The sequence below is a fragment of the Eretmochelys imbricata genome, chromosome 4 (genome assembly GCF_965152235.1).
Source record: "Eretmochelys imbricata isolate rEreImb1 chromosome 4, rEreImb1.hap1, whole genome shotgun sequence".
NCBI lineage: Eukaryota > Metazoa > Chordata > Testudines > Cheloniidae > Eretmochelys > Eretmochelys imbricata.
The window spans coordinates 12,095,747-12,112,272 of record NC_135575.1 but is presented as its reverse complement, the minus strand read 5'-3'; positions in this window follow the sequence as shown (position 1 = coordinate 12,112,272).

The window sequence follows — 16,526 nt, the reverse complement described above, 5'->3', positions numbered from 1 at the left end:
GACTAGATGACCTTCAGGGGTCCCTTCCAACCCTGATAGTCTATGATTCTATCATGCAAAGTTTCTTACCAAGGTGATTTCCAGTTTTCATATTAGCCAAACAATCTTCTTGCTGACCTTCTTCCCAAAGCCTCATGGTCATCAAGGTGAGGAGAGGCTGCATACGGAAGATGTTAGAAAACTTTAGCTTTTATTTAGATCGTATTATACCTTTCAGGTCTTTAACTCAATTGTTCATTGCATTTGCAGACAGAATGAACAGCTGTTCTGTATCCACTCAAAGGAGTTTGTCTTGGATATCCAGTTGTATTCAGCTATGTTACCAATTGGCTAATGTGAAGTCTCTGGATAGAGCATTGGATTATTTGACTAGGTCCCAAGCAGCCTCTGTGTCCTGTATGGGTCATGCTCCCATATTAAATGTTTGCAAAGTGGCAACCTGGTCATCAGGTCATACATTTACTTTTCTCTACTCCATCTCCTAATAATCTAGAGACCATGCTAAATTTGGACTAATGGACTTCTAGTCCCTGTTCAATTAGATTCCGAGCCCCCCACATCCCCCTTCCAGTTGGGACTGTGTGTGAGTCACTTATAGTGGAAAGGACATGTGCAATCACTTGAAACTATTATTAACCTTTCCATAACTGTTGTTCTTCGAGGTGTGTTGTGCATGCCCATTCCACGATCCACCCTTCTTCCCCTGTCTATCGGGGTCTTGCTGGTTGGAAGGAACAGAGAGGGGTCAGGAGCAGCTCTACCCTTTAAGCCTGTGCACGGTGTGTGAGGCAGCAGAGGGTGCTTGTGATGCCCTGATGGGTACCCCGAAGGGAAAATCTCTCCAACAACTGTGCACTGAAGCACACGCACACCTACAGTGGAATGGACATGTACAACACAACTTGAAGGACAACAGTTATGGAAAGGTTAGTAACTATTTCTTTTTTTAAAGCTTACGATTAGCTAGTAGAGGGGTTTTCAACCTTTGGCTGTCCCACTATGGACATTTTATTGTGGGACCCCCTCCAACTTAGCAGTATGGGAAGGGCAGAGTGGTTGCCTCTTTTGACTCCTGTTTAGTCCCAACCCCCTGGTGGAGAACACTTGATCTAATCTGACTTCCTGCGTAATATAGGCTATGGATTTTCACTCAGTAATTCTTGTGTGGAGCTCATAACTTGTGGTTGAACTAGAGCATATTTTTGAGAGAGACATCTGGTTTTGATTTAAAGATTCCAAATGATGAAGAACCTGTCCCATCCCTTGGTAATCTGTTCCAGTGTTTAATTACCCTCACTGATAAAAGTGTTCCTCTTAATGCCATTTTGTGGAGAAGTGAGTGCTGTGTTCCCTTTGTTTTATTCTGAAGCAATTAATCATGAAATATTTTAATGCTGTATGTTAGGATATATTTTTTTAAATGTCATATGTAATTGCTTTTCTTTTCCTTGGTGGAGGCTGTGAGGTTTGTCTGTTTGTTTGCCAGCCACACCAGCACTACACTCAGCCTCCCACTTTTGTTTTAATGCCCATCAAACATCTACGGATTTAATGAGCTGGAGGAGGTTCAGTGGAATTTTCCCCCCGCATTGCATGTTTATTAATGAGCTTTGCTGTTCATTGCAATGTGATATTGTTAGTCCTATTGCAGTGCAGAAAGCAATTAAGTTTTTCTTTTTTTTTTGGCTGAAAAGGAGCTACCAGTTGAGCAGTGGCATGGACACAGCCCTGCGCCCTTTCCTTGGTAGCTGACTAGAGAGCTCAGAACTGGTGCAGAATATGCACTTAGTTGCCAATAGAATGAGGGGTTGCCCTGGCCACTCTTCTCTGATTCAGAGGAGCCAAGCAGCAGGAATGCCTGCCTGCTGTCTGCCCTCGTCACAACTACGCTAGCACTAAGTAACTGCAAACGCCAATATCTAAACTAAGTGCAATAGACAAGGGTTTTCTGCATTTCTGTACATTTTAGGGGGAGATTTTCCAAAGAGCGTAAGGCTCTTTCACTGGTATTTATGGGCCTAAATCCCTTAAACACGGAAAATCAATGGGACTTGCGCTTCTAAATCCCTTAGGCACCTTTGAAAATCTCTTCCATGGATAGCAACTCTTAAAAGAGAAAACAGATTCTCTATTACTTGGGTCAGATCAATGCGTTGAACTAAAAGCAGAAGGTATGGCTGCTTCATTAGGAAGCAGGGAGCCCGTCTTGGCCCTTCCTCCAGTATGTGGTTCCAGAGTTGTTCAAGGGATCACAATCCTGTTGCTTCATGTTTTTCTTGTCACCCATTGAAAGGTCAGAAACCACTAGACAGGATGGGGATTGAGAAGTGGCAAGGAGTCCAAAGGAATGCTTTTCACAGGGCTCAAAAGGGTAGGAGGCTGAACTGGTTTCAAATTCAGAGTGAGGGAAATTCTTCCACTTGTTAAAAGCACTGCATATTTTCTTGAGTAATATTACACAGAAAACAAGACTATATGGGCCTGATTCTGATTCACACAAATGCCCTTTTACTCTGGCAGAGAAGAGTAAAAGGGCCTTAGTTTAAACAAGAATCTGACCAATGCTTTACCCTGCTCTGTACAACATGTGCACACAGGAGACTTAATTATAGTACAGGGTTATAATGGCCATTGGCCATCCCTAGGGGAGCCATCAGAACATGTTTGTTGGAGGAGCTGCACTTCTCTGAGGCATGCTGCTGTATGATAGAGATAAACAACTCACTCCTTTTAGCACACCAGGCAAGACTTCGGGACTGCTCAGTTGTCTGATAGAGAAGGAAGAGATTTATTACTTGAGATCACATTTACCCATACACCTTGCAGTTCAAGATTGGCCCTTACAGTATGTTTTCCCAGTGCTATTGTCTAATCCGGTTTTAAATCAGATCTGCCCACTCCTGTACGCCACTATATCGTTTGCATTGGATTGAAGTACACTGGAGTGCTATGGTCTGATTGCTTTCTCTTGGGACTCAGCTCTCGCAAAAACAAGATTCGTGTTTCATGGGTAATAAGCAGTTGTAACGAAATAATTATTGGGTATCATATGAAAGATATTCCTTCGCTAACTATTCTGAATTGGATTTTGTACACTGTCTGTGTGAGAGAGACCTAGCTAGAATGCACAGGACACCAGGACCACAGGCTTGGTAATGTGAGGAATTGAGAAGATGGGGGAGCTTTTTTATTATGTGAAAGCAGAGTGATAAGACTAGGTGGACACAATTACAGTTTGATGGCTGTCTCCTTTGGTATTGCATCAGGCTTTCCCTTATCCTCCATTCTGACTCCAGGGCTCCACCTGCCTGTGGTGTTGGTAATGAGGCATGTGCTGGACTATACACACACCTCTGTATTTGAAGGCCACTCTCCCCTCTAGTCTTCCTCTTTAATAAAGTAACAATCTGCAGCTGACAGTGGGACGGAAGAGCCGTGCCAAAACCAGCAGGCAGGGAGTATGGGCCAGACTTTGCCTTATACTCAAGAGCTGAGAGCATCACCCTCTGACAGCTAACATCCTTACAGGGGCCCAGATAGAGTCCGGCTCTGGTTCGACAACGTGACCAGGGAGACAGCTTATAATATTGTCTGAGGAGCATTCCATTTATACTGTCTTGGAGGAGAGCTGCCCCTGCTCAGAGTGGTGATCTCAGATTCTGGTCCTTCTTGCTATCTTTCTCGCTTGCCCTGTATGAGAGAAACAAACATACCATAACTTAGTGCCTAAGATCTGCAGGGGCAGTATGGCAAGCACTTAGTAACAACAGGTCAGGAGCTCCCGTGGTTGACTATTGCCAAACATAAGACATGAAAATAAGGCTCTTTTAGCCTCTTCTCAGCACATTTAACATTTATTCCAGTAGAAGCAGGTCTTGGACCAATTCAGAGCCTAAGGAAATCAAGTTGTGAGAGACAGCCAGCTTGGTATTTATAATGCAGACTCAGGGCTCTTAATTGCAGGTTTGAGAGACTCCCCCACACTTCACTACCCCCAAAAGAGGACGGAGAATGAACACAGGTAAGACCCAGAGAGCATGAGCTCACACAGGGCTCCTGGATCTCTCAGCTGGGCTTTGATCAGACCATTGCTCCAACACTTTCCTCACCAGGGAGGGCAAAGAGGAGCAATAGAGCCACTATTCAGCAATCTCTCTCCAGGAAAAAGGAAGAGAGCAGGGCTGCTGTTCCCAGGTGTCTGCCCTTGGCTGGCTTAAAAGTGAGGAGCTGATTTCCATGAGGAACTTGAGAGCCCTGGTGTGAGGGCAGTTACCTGCAGCCTCGAGTGCTCTGTAAGCTGACTTGTGTTCTAGCTGCTGGAACCTCTGCCTGTCCCACCAGCAATGAGGAAGACACCAGGCGAGGACATCCACTGCCAGATTGCTGCATTCAGGAGTTCATGGCAACTTAGGTTAGGTTAGTAGGTAGTTCGTTACCCCAGGAAAATGAGCTCTAGAAGGTAGGAATCTGCTTGCTAAGGGCTTTGGTGAAGAGCCTGGGGCCTGCGGCCATTGTCTTGATTTGGTGATCAGTCTGAGCCTTTACAAGGTCCTCTAGGATTCCCACTTGTGAGGCACCCCTGGTGTTAAGCTCATGAAAACGCTCTTTAAAGCCATGTCCAGTGGGGTGGGACAAACATCTCCTCGCCCTGTTGTATGTTTGGTGCTGCAGGGTATGGAAGTTCCACACCCCCGCCCCAGTGCCTCAGTGCTTTCTCCACTGCTGCAGACAGCACCCGATACCCGTGCTGTGTCTGGTGCATCTCAGGCAGACTTTACTTTTGTGCCCGGTCTTGTCTGGTAAATATTTCTGTTACTGTCACGGCAGCTGCGTTTCTGGTTATGGCACCATCCAAGGCCAGAGATTTTCACAGGGAATGCCTAAAATTGCTAGCTATGTATGCATTTAGCTCAAACTCTGGTGTCCTGCTTTGAGGCCTCAGGGTCACTGGGAAGGCTGGGCAGAATTGTGAGAGGTATCAGGAAACGGATCGTCTTGCTTGCTGGGAAATGTGGGTGGAGATTGATTGGCCTTATTGGTTATTCCTTTTGCTGTTGTTCCCTCCCCTCAATACAGTTCAAAATGCTTTCTTGCTGCTCTAGGAACTCTCTCATTTTCCTTTTCAATCGGCTTCTCTCACCAGAGAGGACGGTTTGTGCCAAACATTCCTCCATATTATCCTTTCCATTCCTTACCTTCTATGGCCTGAAAATCTCCAGGCTCAGGACCGAGGAAAGGGGCAGAAACTAAAAAGTAAATAGAGAGTTTGGGGGCCAGGTTTTCAAAACAGCTCTGCTCCCATTTGGGCAACTAACAGATTTTGGAAAGTTCCCTGCACCTGCCAGCTCCCATTGCGAACACAACCAGCTGGCAGGGAATATGTTTGAAAACAAGGGGAGCTGCTGAGTGCTTCAGAAAATCTGGCTACAAATATTCCTAATGAATCCTAACAGCATCCCTGTGAAATAAGTACGCAAGTACTGAAATCCCCATGGAGCAGAGGGGGGGAAGATAAGTGATTTGACCAAGATCACGGCAAATAAGTCAGATCCAACACTTGATGCCAGGTCACCTGGCACTCAGACCTAAGCCTAACCCCCTAGATCTCAGTGCCTGGCAGGCAAGTCCGTTAACCTGATGTGTAATTAATTAGTAGCCGTGTATTATGTTGGTAACTATTATTCTTCAGCTCTTCACAGGCTTGTATTGACAGGTCCCTACTCCCAGGGCTAAATCAACAAAACACAGACAATGTGGGGGGGGTGGGGGAAGAGATGCAACATAACAAAGTAACAGTCAGGAAATAGCTTGCTGGTTCCACAATGTGTATTGCCATTTTGTGATGCTTCGCATTGCTTTTTTTTTTCTCGGTGTTCATGCAAACTATGTACCTTCTGCCATTTCCTTCTTGTTCAGGTCTGAGTCTACCCCGTGAGATGTTTCTACGGATGGCGTAGGGTATGACATCCTTCCTTGCAGCTCTTTCTGTGGCCTGGGGAAGGGCCTTGTGCTTGAGTTGCACAGAACAAGGCCAGAATCTGCAGAGCACATGTCCTGCCTTTCACCATTTGGGGTTATAAGTGATGATTACTTTGCTACGCACCTTAGGGGTGGTAAGCAAGGCAAAAACCTCAGCATGGCTAGAGACAACGTGCTTTAACTTTGGTACATCAGGATTTACAGGAGCCAATAAAACCAAACTTTGTTCTAGATCAGCTGGCAATACACAAACTAAAGTGCAGACAATTTTAAGAAATCTGCACTACCCAGTGACCACCACTGATTCTTTCTTAGAGAGGCCCCAAGTAATCCCTGCTATATTTGCTGACAACCTGTCAGAGACTGGCTGAGTTCTGCTGGATAGGGTCTTTACTTGAACCAATTCCATTCGAGAGAGAGCTTTTCTATCCAAAACACCATGCTTGGTCTGCTCATTTGATTTTTACCTGACATCTCTCAAACCCCTTGTAAGCCTTGGACTGACTTCCTCAGGTTGACTTCGTTGTTCTCGTGTTGGGGGGGTCACTTCCTTAGTTCCTGTTAAGGTGCTGTTTTGTTCTCCCTTATTTCCAGTAGTTAATCAATTGGGTCTGCATCTTTTCAGGAGTAATTGCATTGAAGTGAGTGGTGCTATACTATGTAAAACTGGCCTGACACGAGCATCAGCCCCTAAATGCAGTGTTTGAAAACTATATTTATATCCCATCCGTTTGCTAATTCTAAATACTAGGTGAGCGTCAATACCAGATAGACGCTAACGTCTTTATTTGGGTGTCCTCTCAGGGCTTGTCAACGCAGCAATTAGTGCACAGAAAACCAGGGTGAATCTACAGTGCACTGGGTGGCCGCACCCTGACTTGCTGTGTTGACTCTGCTACCGGGCGCTAAAAGTCCTGTAGTGCTTTTTGACGTACTGCTGTTTGAAACCGGGGTGCGTCAAAGTACACTGCAGAACTTTTAATGCACGGTAGCAGGGTCCCCATGTCAAGTTGATGCACAGCAGACATTAATGTGCTGTAGATTCACACTGCCGTGCGAGTAGCCAAGCTGCTGGGACCCAAGCAGTGAAGGCATTAACATTTAGAGCACGCTATGCAGTCAGCAATACAAATATAATCAAACCCGGGGGTCGCCTTACAGGGAAAGTTTCTCTCTCTCCTCTGTGGAGAGCCGTTAGCAAAAAAAATGTGTATGGGAACAAAGGGATATGTGGATAGAGAAGAGCATTTTACTGAAAGGCGGCTCTGAACGTCAGCTGCAAACTCCTTCCCAGACTAGATTGCAGTTTTGGTTTTTGGAAGAACGTGTTGGCTTTTTATATTGTTCGCACCCCTCATGAGTGCATCTGAATGTCAAGGGTACAGACAAAGCGATGGTGCTGTTTCTTCTCTTACCAGGAAGGGCAAAAATCTCCCCTTAGCTATAAGTGGCAAGTCCCCACCCTGCCTACAAGCGTGGTCTGTCCATTGACAGTAGTGGATAAACTCCTCACGTTTCTAATACAGAATATGGGACCAGTGATGAGCTGCCAAAATCTTAACGGGTTCCCTCCTCACCCCACAAGGGGGTCGTTGCCCACCCCCGCCCCCTGGGGCCTCCTGCCCCATCCATCCCCCCTGTGTTCCTTGATGCTCCCCCCAGGACACCTGCCGCTTCCACCCCCTCCCCGTCTGCTGACTGCCCCCAGAACCGGGCAGGAGGGTCTCGTGGGCCACCGTAGTGGGTGCCCGCCCCACCCCGCCCCTAAGAGCCAGAGGGACCTGCCGGGGGACGAGGTGGGGAGTCGCAGCGGTGCTTACCTGGGGCAGCTCCCAGGAAGCATCCGGCAGGTCCCTCTGGCTCCTAGGGGCGGGGGAGCGTAGCTGGGGGGGAGCGGGGGAGCAACCGCTCCCCCCACTGATCACACAGGGAAAATTTGGTGGGTGCAGAACCCCCACCGGCAGCTCTCTACCCCGCGCCCGGCCTCAGCTCACCTCACCTCCGCTCCACCTCCTCCCCTGAACGCACAGCCCTGCTCTGCTTCTCCGCCCCAGCCCTTCTCTCCCCCCCCCCCCGGCTTCCCGCGAATCAGCTGTTTGGCGGGAAGCCGGGGAAGGCTGAGAAGCAGGCGGCAGCTTCACACTCAGGCCGAGGGTGGCAGAGGTGAGCTGGGGGGGGGGGGGAGCGGTTCCCCTGTGCGCCCCCCCCCCCGGTTACCTGCTCGCACCCAAGCTGATTCACGGGAAGCCGGGGGGGGGGGGGGGGCTGGAGCGGAGAAGCAGAGTGGGGCGGCGTGTTCAGGGGAGGAGGCGAAGCAGAGGTGAGGTGGGGCAGGGAGCTGCTGGTGGGTGCTCTGTACCCACCAAATTTTCCCCTTGGGTGCTCCAGCCCTGGAGCACCCATGGAGTCGGCGCCTAAGGTGTCACTTTTGGCTGGTTAAATTTAGAAGCCCTTTTAGAACCAGTTCTCCCTCGCGGAACAACCGGTTCTAAAAGGACTTCTAAATTTAACAACCGGTTCTAGCGAACTGGTGCGAACCGGCTCCAGCTCACCACTGTATGGGACCCATATTCCTTGTGTGCGTACACTCATGCATATTCTGTATACATAGAAGTATATTTTCCACTCTGCTAAATCACCACTAGAGGTCAGTAAAATGTAAGGGAACTGATGAGGTCTTTCTGCAGAAAAGTCCTTTCTTTCCTCCTAGACCTGTTGCTTACATGTTCAATTTCCACCTTGGGAGTGAAAGAGTTTCTTTATTCCTTTGGAAATGGCTCACGCTTCAATGAAGTGGAATTCAATTGTCAATGCTCCCATTCAGGTTTTCCTAGGGCAAAAAGTTCAGATGAACTAAAGAATCTCTTCCCCAGTTGCTCAGGGGGTGATCCATTGTTTCCTCTCAAATTCCCTTTGTAATAACTAGATATAAATGCCATCTTAGAATAATCTCCGTACTTTCAGGAGAACGTTATAAGCTTAATGTAAGCAGAGCTACGGTTGTTTGGGTGTAACTTTTTCTGACTTTACACTCTCTGTTCACAGTTGTGTATCTCGATACGCACAATGGTCAAGCGTTATGAAGAAAGGGGGAGTTGATTTCAGGGTGTGAGGGCAATCCCCAGGTTCTCCTTTGTCAGCCTGATTTTAGTCTTTTGGCAAAATGGTGTGGGAATTTAGGGCTCAGGAAAGAAAAGTGATAATGCTGCCTTCAGCTCAGTGCTGGGCAAGCTTCCCTGGGGATGACTCACCCTGCATCATTGCTGCTGTGTCGGGTCCCAGCTGCATCCCGCAGCAGCCAAACTGTCTGGATTTCTTCAGATGAAAATGGTTTGGGTGGTGAAAAGGTGGGATTGTGTGTGTAAATCTTGATTGTTGTTCAATAATAATAGTTAGTACTTAATGGCCCTTGTTAGGTCTCAGCGGGCAGACGTTACCACCCCCACTCACAGAGGCCTATCCGGAAAGTAAGGATGGTCGCCTGGCCCTTGGGAAACCAGGGTTCAATTCCCTGCTGTGCCACAAGCTTTTTGTGGGGGGCCTGGGCAAGTCACTTAGTCTCTCTATGCCTCAGTTCCCTATCTGTACATTGGGGTAATAGCACTGCCCTCCCTCACCGGGATGTTATGAAGAGAAATGAATTGCTCAGATACTATGGTGATAGGGGCCATGTAAGTATCATAGCTAGAAGAGGAAACTGAGGCACAGAAAGGTTCTAAACAACTGGGAATTCCTGTCACCAATCAGCAAAGGACACAATATGGTTGATGAGAAGGTTTTGAAAGTTGAAAGGTATTTTGTAGCTTGTCAGACCCATTCCTTAGTGCCTCCGTGTAAGAGAAACACAGAACATTATTTGAACCGTTAGTTCCTACCCACCAAGCCTCTCTGGCGAGATGAACCACTGTGCGAGCGTGTAAACTCTCCCCTTATTTTACCTGAGCTGCTTCCAAGTTTTGGCCACCCAACTGACATAGCAGGAGACTGGCCTTAACAAGAGCTTGGAAAATCCCCTCTCTCCCTCGAATACACGGCAACGGTTAGGTTACACGTGACTCACAGAAATGTGTGGGGCTGACTATTTAAGTCATTCTCAGGAGTGCCACCTGGAAATGATATCATCACCTCAGCAACTGGCACGACATGATGCTCTGAATCTTTAAGGCAAGAACATGTAAATTGCTGGACTGAACATTCACCAGCTGGGGGTGGGGCAAATGGCTCCCTGGAAACCTTTCCTTAGCTGTCTCTAACTGCAGCGAAAGTTGAATGTTTTGTTGTAATTAGAAGAAAATAAAGATCACATTTACACCAGTATAAATTTGGAGTATACTGACAGCAGAATCTGGCTCCGTGTATATGAAACCATAACCGCTCTCGAGCACTTTTATAACACTATCAATAGCTGATATGTATGTAATATAATAATGTTACATTTATTGAGCCCTTTAAGTGCAGGTGCAGGTGTCTGATGCTTGAGACTGAAGAAAATAGAGAGGACGGAGAGGGAATCTTAAGAGTGTTTTTAGAAATAATGAATCTTTAATCTTAATGTAAAAAATGAAATAAAAGGGAAATAATGCAAAAAGTAAATAAAATATTTGTTTTTGTTTGATATAATACCTGAGTACCCCTTTGCGTAGGCGGAGGATTGATATTGTAATTTTGTATTTTCCGTTTCTTTTAATGTAGGTTGTTCTATTTAATTCTTTCTCTCTCTCTCGTAAAGTGCAAATTCTGCTAGTTCTGAGACTCGCCTTACTCTTTCCTATTTTTATTATTGTTTGTATTCCAGCTGCATGTAGAGGCCCCAGATAAGATCAGGATGTCATGGGGCAAGGTACTGTACAAACATGGTGAGAAATACTCCCTCCCTGAAGTGCTTTCAGTCTAAATGGGTAGGGTAGTAAAGTATTGTTGTCTTTTTGTTATGCGTTTATACAGCGCCTGGCACAATAGGGCACTATTGCAAAATAACCATATAACCCTCATTGTGCAGATGGGTATGTGCGGAACAGAGAGGTTAAGTGACTTGCCCAAGGTGTCTGACAGCCTGAGGCAGAGGAGGGGCTGATGTGTCAGGTCTCCTGAGAATCATAGAATACCAGGGTTAGAAGGGACCTCAGGAGGTCATCTAGTCCAATCCCCTGCTCAAAGCAGGACCAATCCCCAATTTTTGCCCCAGATCCCTAAATGGCCCCCTCAAGGATTGAACTCACAACCCTGGATTTAGCAGGCCAATGCTCAAACCACTGAGCTATCCCTCCTCACAATGTCTTAGTCTAGTGCCTTAACAACAAGAGCATCGTTCTTCTGATATTGATCGCCATATCAAAAATATTAAATTGAGATGGTGAGTTAGACAGAAGGGAAGGGAGTGGCCCATTTTCAGTGTTTGAGACAAGTTGAGTTACAGATGTTTCCCCCAAGACAGCTTTTTAAAAGTATATAATGTACGTTCCAGTTGTTCCTAGTGCCGACTACCTGCATCCACGATCTCACTAGACTAGGAATGGAAACCAGGCCTCGGTTCTAGTCCCAGCTCTGCCAGGGACCTGCTGTGTCACCTAGAAGACCATCCCTAACAAGGTTACGTTCTTATTATGGGATGGCTCATCTGTGTTTAAGTACCAGTTAGTCTGGACATTTTTAATGTCTTGGATTTAGAAAATATTCATGTTGGAAATGTATTGATCTTATCAGGGTCCCCTTCTATTTTATGCGGAAGGGACTCCTGTATGACAGTTGGGTGAGCTTGGACCTGTCGCTTGGACAGTTGGGTGAGCTTGGGAAACCTCTCTTTCCCCCTTTGTGAAATGCAGATGATAGCTAATTATGAGGCATAATTGACACAGATAAAAAGTGTTGAGATCCTCAGAGGACGTGCTGAAGAAGTGCAAATAAGGTTTTAAATAGCTGTCAGTAAGTCTACAAGCCGTCCACTGGTAAGGAACAGGAGCCCATGAGTCCACCTCTGGTCTATGGTAGAGTAAAACATCTATTATGCTGCCTGTCAGTATGCTTGTCTGCCCGCTAAGGAACCCCTCTCATCGCAAACCTCAAGCAGGAAACTACTGATACCCTGGAGGTAATGTCCAATTAGTACAGAGTTGGCATTACCCCAAGTCCTAACATCCTATTCATCTTAATTTGGAAAACGGGAGTGGGGAAGTATAGAACATGGTGCAAACCACATGTGAACACTCAATCTTAGCTGGGAGATTGAGAGTGTTGCATCATACTCCCTAACTCCTGTTTTACTAACTAAGTGAACAAGTGCATCCGTGTTCATTTCAAGCTACTATGACCAGGGGAAAAATACAAGCTTGAATGCATGTTGTGTTTTATTCTGAGCATTTTATGCTGTACTTAATATCACAAGTCAGCAGGACACTGCAAACGATCAGCAATGTTTGATCTCATCCCTTGATTTTGTTAACTCTTTCTTTTTATATTAATTTACATTTTGGTGGTCCTGTAAGAAATTATTGCAGAATCTAAGAACACTATAATATTAAAGAGCCAATATCAGGTCTGCATATTTCCACCTAATTAGTGGCTTTCTCTTGATTAAATTATGCATTTTTAATACAAGTCCTTCTTGTCCCTGCAGTCTCTCTCTCTGTGCAACTAGGACATTTCAGTTTCCCCCTTTGCTGTTGATGGCATGTTCCTTGTGGTACAATAACGCTTCCCCATTTTTAGCATGCCGTTTGCCTTCACTGGCCTGTAATAAAGGAAGGTCGTTACGAACCTTGCGTACTTTTGGAAGTTGGCTTCCTATCCTTTTCATAGACATGACCCTCTTCACCCTAGAGCTGTTTGAAAAAATGGGTTTAATCAAAAATGAGAATGTCTCACAGGAAAAACATCATTTTTGATTCCATTTTTCTGTAGGAAATTTTAAAACAAAAGAAGAATTTTTGAATTGATTTGCATTTTGAAAACTGACACAGAAGAAATTTTCATTTAATTTCACTTTGAGATTCTTCATGTCAGGTTTTTCACAGGGAAAACTGACAATTTTTTGACCAGCTGTACTTAATTCCAGACTGGATTTCAAGTTCAAAGTCCTGATGCAAAGAACATAAGAACATCAGAATGGCCATACTGGGTCAGACCAAAGGTCCATCAAGCCCAGTATCCTGTCCTCTGACAGTGGCCAATGGCAGCTGCCCCAAAGGGAATGAACGGACAGGTTATCAAGTGATCAATGCCCTGTCACCCAATCCCAGCTTCTGGTAAACAGAGGCTAGGGACACCATTCCTGCCCATCCTGGCTAATAGCCATTGATGGACCTATCTTCCATAATCTATCTAGCTACCTTTTGAACCCTGTTACAGTATTGGCCTTCACAACATCCTCTGGCAAGGCGTTCCAGAGGTTAACAGTGTGTTGTGTGAAAAAATATTCTCTTGTGTTTGTTTTAAACCTGCTACATATTAATTTCATTTGGTGGCCCCTTGTTCTTGTATTATGAGAAGGAGTAAATAACACTTCCTTATTTACTTTCTCTATATCACTCATGGTTTTATAAACCTCTATCACATCCCGCCTTATCTGCCTCTTTTCCAAGCTGAAAAGTCCCAGTCTTATTAATCTCTCCTCATACGGAAGCCGTTCTACGCTCCTAATAATTTTTGTTGCCTTTTCTGAACCTTTTCCAATTCCAGTATGTTTTTTTTGAGATAGGGCGACCACATCTGCATGCAGTATTCAAGGTGTGGGACTAGGAAGGCATCAGTGCTAGTTTCTAGTACGGACTGGGTTGCAGGTGAAGTATACTGTCAAAATGTCTTGAGGTGAAATCCTAGCCCCGCTGATTTCAACGGAGCCAGGATTTCATCCTTGGTGGTTTAATTTTCCCAGGGCCCCTGTTTGAGAAGCCCTTAGGCTTGTAACTTGCATGAGTTTTGTGTGAGGTTCATTATGTAGTTTGGCTTTTCTGTAATCCACTATTAGCATGTTAAATGGCAGAGAGGGACATTTTCATCCCATTCACTGCCCCTATCTTTCTCCTGAAAGAGTCACGTTAGACACTGGAAAGATGGGAAAGTAGGCCACTATACTGAAAGGCGAAAATCCATGGAGTAGAGCTCTCTAGTTATGCTATCTTTAGTCATATATTTCATTAGGATGCATGCACTGCCTCTACCTGTCAGCTCATAGGCACGCATATAATAAAAACATCATCTCCAAAAGATCTGAGACTTACTGGTATTATAGTAAGGTGCAGAGGCCGCACCTGAGATCAGCGCCCAGTTGCGCTAGGTACGGTACATATGCCTAGTAGGAGACAATTCCCATCCTCACTTGTCTACACTAGAGATTTTTAACTTGAGTTAGTTGATTGCTAATACATTGGTACAAGCTCTCCAGACACTCCAGAAATGTTTGTTCCAGGGCACACACTTGTGTGGTTTACCATAGAGTTCGTGCTGAGATCTAGGCAGGTTCGATGACTTCCCCAGTGTCTTCTTGGGTATCTGTGGCAGAGTCAGGAATAGAAGGCAGGTTTCTCCCTGTGCCTTAAGCACAAAACCACCATCATGTTGAGATCCTAAGTATCTGCCACAAGAATGTGAACTCTAAATTGCAGTTTGGCCAATTACACTCTGAGTAGAACCAGTCTGACGCTTTGTGTCCCAGATGTTTGGGTTTTTTTTAAAATGAAAAATGGCTTTTTGACTAAATGGAAATTTTCACATTCTGATTGCAATAGATTTTGACCACCACCAACAAACAACCCCTCCCCCACCAAAAAAAATCAATTTGGAGGGTTTTTTTTCAAAGAAAAATAGTCAACGCAATGAAGAAGAAAAAATTTCCAGATAAATTTTTCACAAAGGAAAAAAATCACTTTCTGACCATCTCTGAGTACCTAAAACTCTTCGGTTTCAAAAGGATACACTATCCTTCACTTCCTATCCTAAAGTGCTATGGAGAGATGCTGATCTCTCCTAGAAGCTCCTGCATTCCACACCCCAGAGGTGGAAGTGTTTGAGTGGTGGATTGGGTGGTTCCTGAGTTTGCTAAATTCTTTGGGATTCTGGGATGCAAATTGAATTGGCCTGGCTATTTCACCATTTAGGGTGGGCTGGCATGCCTTCTACGTCCTCTCCTTTCCTCTTGCATGTGTCAGACACTGCGACCAATTTCAAACCCTGGTCCGGTTTCTCGGGAGCACACCGGTGAATAATGTGGTTTAAAATTTTTTCCAGGTTCATGGACCAAACAGAAGCTCCCAGCTCAAACTTCTGTTGCCTAATGTGACAACCTGCCTTTTCTGCCCAGATCTGATTTGAGTGGGTTTTGGCAGCTCTGTGTTCTTGTGCTATTTTTGGCTTTGGAGCATGGCTTTTTCTGTTCATGAACTCTGTACAGATTCTGCAGAAGTACACAGTCAGTTTTTGTGCCTTTGGCATATAAAGCTCTAATTTATACCTGTTGTTTAACAACTAGGTAGCTTTTTCCTCCACATCAATCCCACTGTTAGGCCACTAATGCACATCATTTGGAAGAGGATTAAGGATGTTGGTTCGTTTCTCCTTCTCTGCTGGCTCTAATCTGACAACGAAACCAGGCAGGATTACATTCTGTAACCTTGATTTAAAAAGAAATAAATCAAAATCTGGGCTCTATTCCTATTCTACCACTGACCTGCTCTGTGCCCTTGAGCAAGTAACTTCCCTTCTCTCTGCCTCTACTTCCCCTCCCACACTTTGTGTGTTTTGTCTATTTAGATTGTCCGGTGTTCAGGGCAGAGATGCTCTTACTACATACAGCACCTAGCACAATAGGGGCTCCGACCTCAGTTGGCACCTCTAGGTGCTACCATAATTTGAATAATATAGCTTTAGCATCGTTAGTTATTTTTCTTTTAAAAAAAAATAACAAGAAGCGAATCAGCCACCAGCATTTTCTAATCAGAAATGTTTTTCGAACCTACATAGCCCCTCTGTCAGAAGATCTCAGAGCAGTTTATACATGCTGCAAGCCTCGCGCCTAACTGGTCTGGAAACACAAGCATGAAGGCAGCTAAATATTGGTATAGTCATTCTACAGATGAACTGCACAGTGGGTGAGACACTTCCCAAAGTCGCAAGAACCAAGGGCAGAGGCAAGAAAGGAATGGACAGATCTCGATTCCCAGTCCCCTGACCGAAACACGGGACTGCAACCTCTTCCCAAACCTTCGAACCCAGAACATGTTTAGTGGGAATAAGGAAGAGTGAATCTCCTTACTAAACACAGGTGCTAGGTTAAAAGAAAGATTCACTCAAAATCTTAACTTTGTTGCTATCTTCGTACATCTCTCCTTTGGGTAACCGTTGAGCTTGTGGTTACCCTGGAACATCCAAGCGCTTCTGATTCCTAGATTCCATGATTAATTTCAGCCAGCAAGCACCATCCAAGTTTGTTCTGTGTTGTTTTTGTCAGTAGTTTGAAAAATTCACCTGGGTAGCACTTACAATTAATTAGCCAGTGCTAATGGTTTTTAGATCAAGGATAGTTTTGTTTTGTGTCGTCCTAGGTATTATGTGCC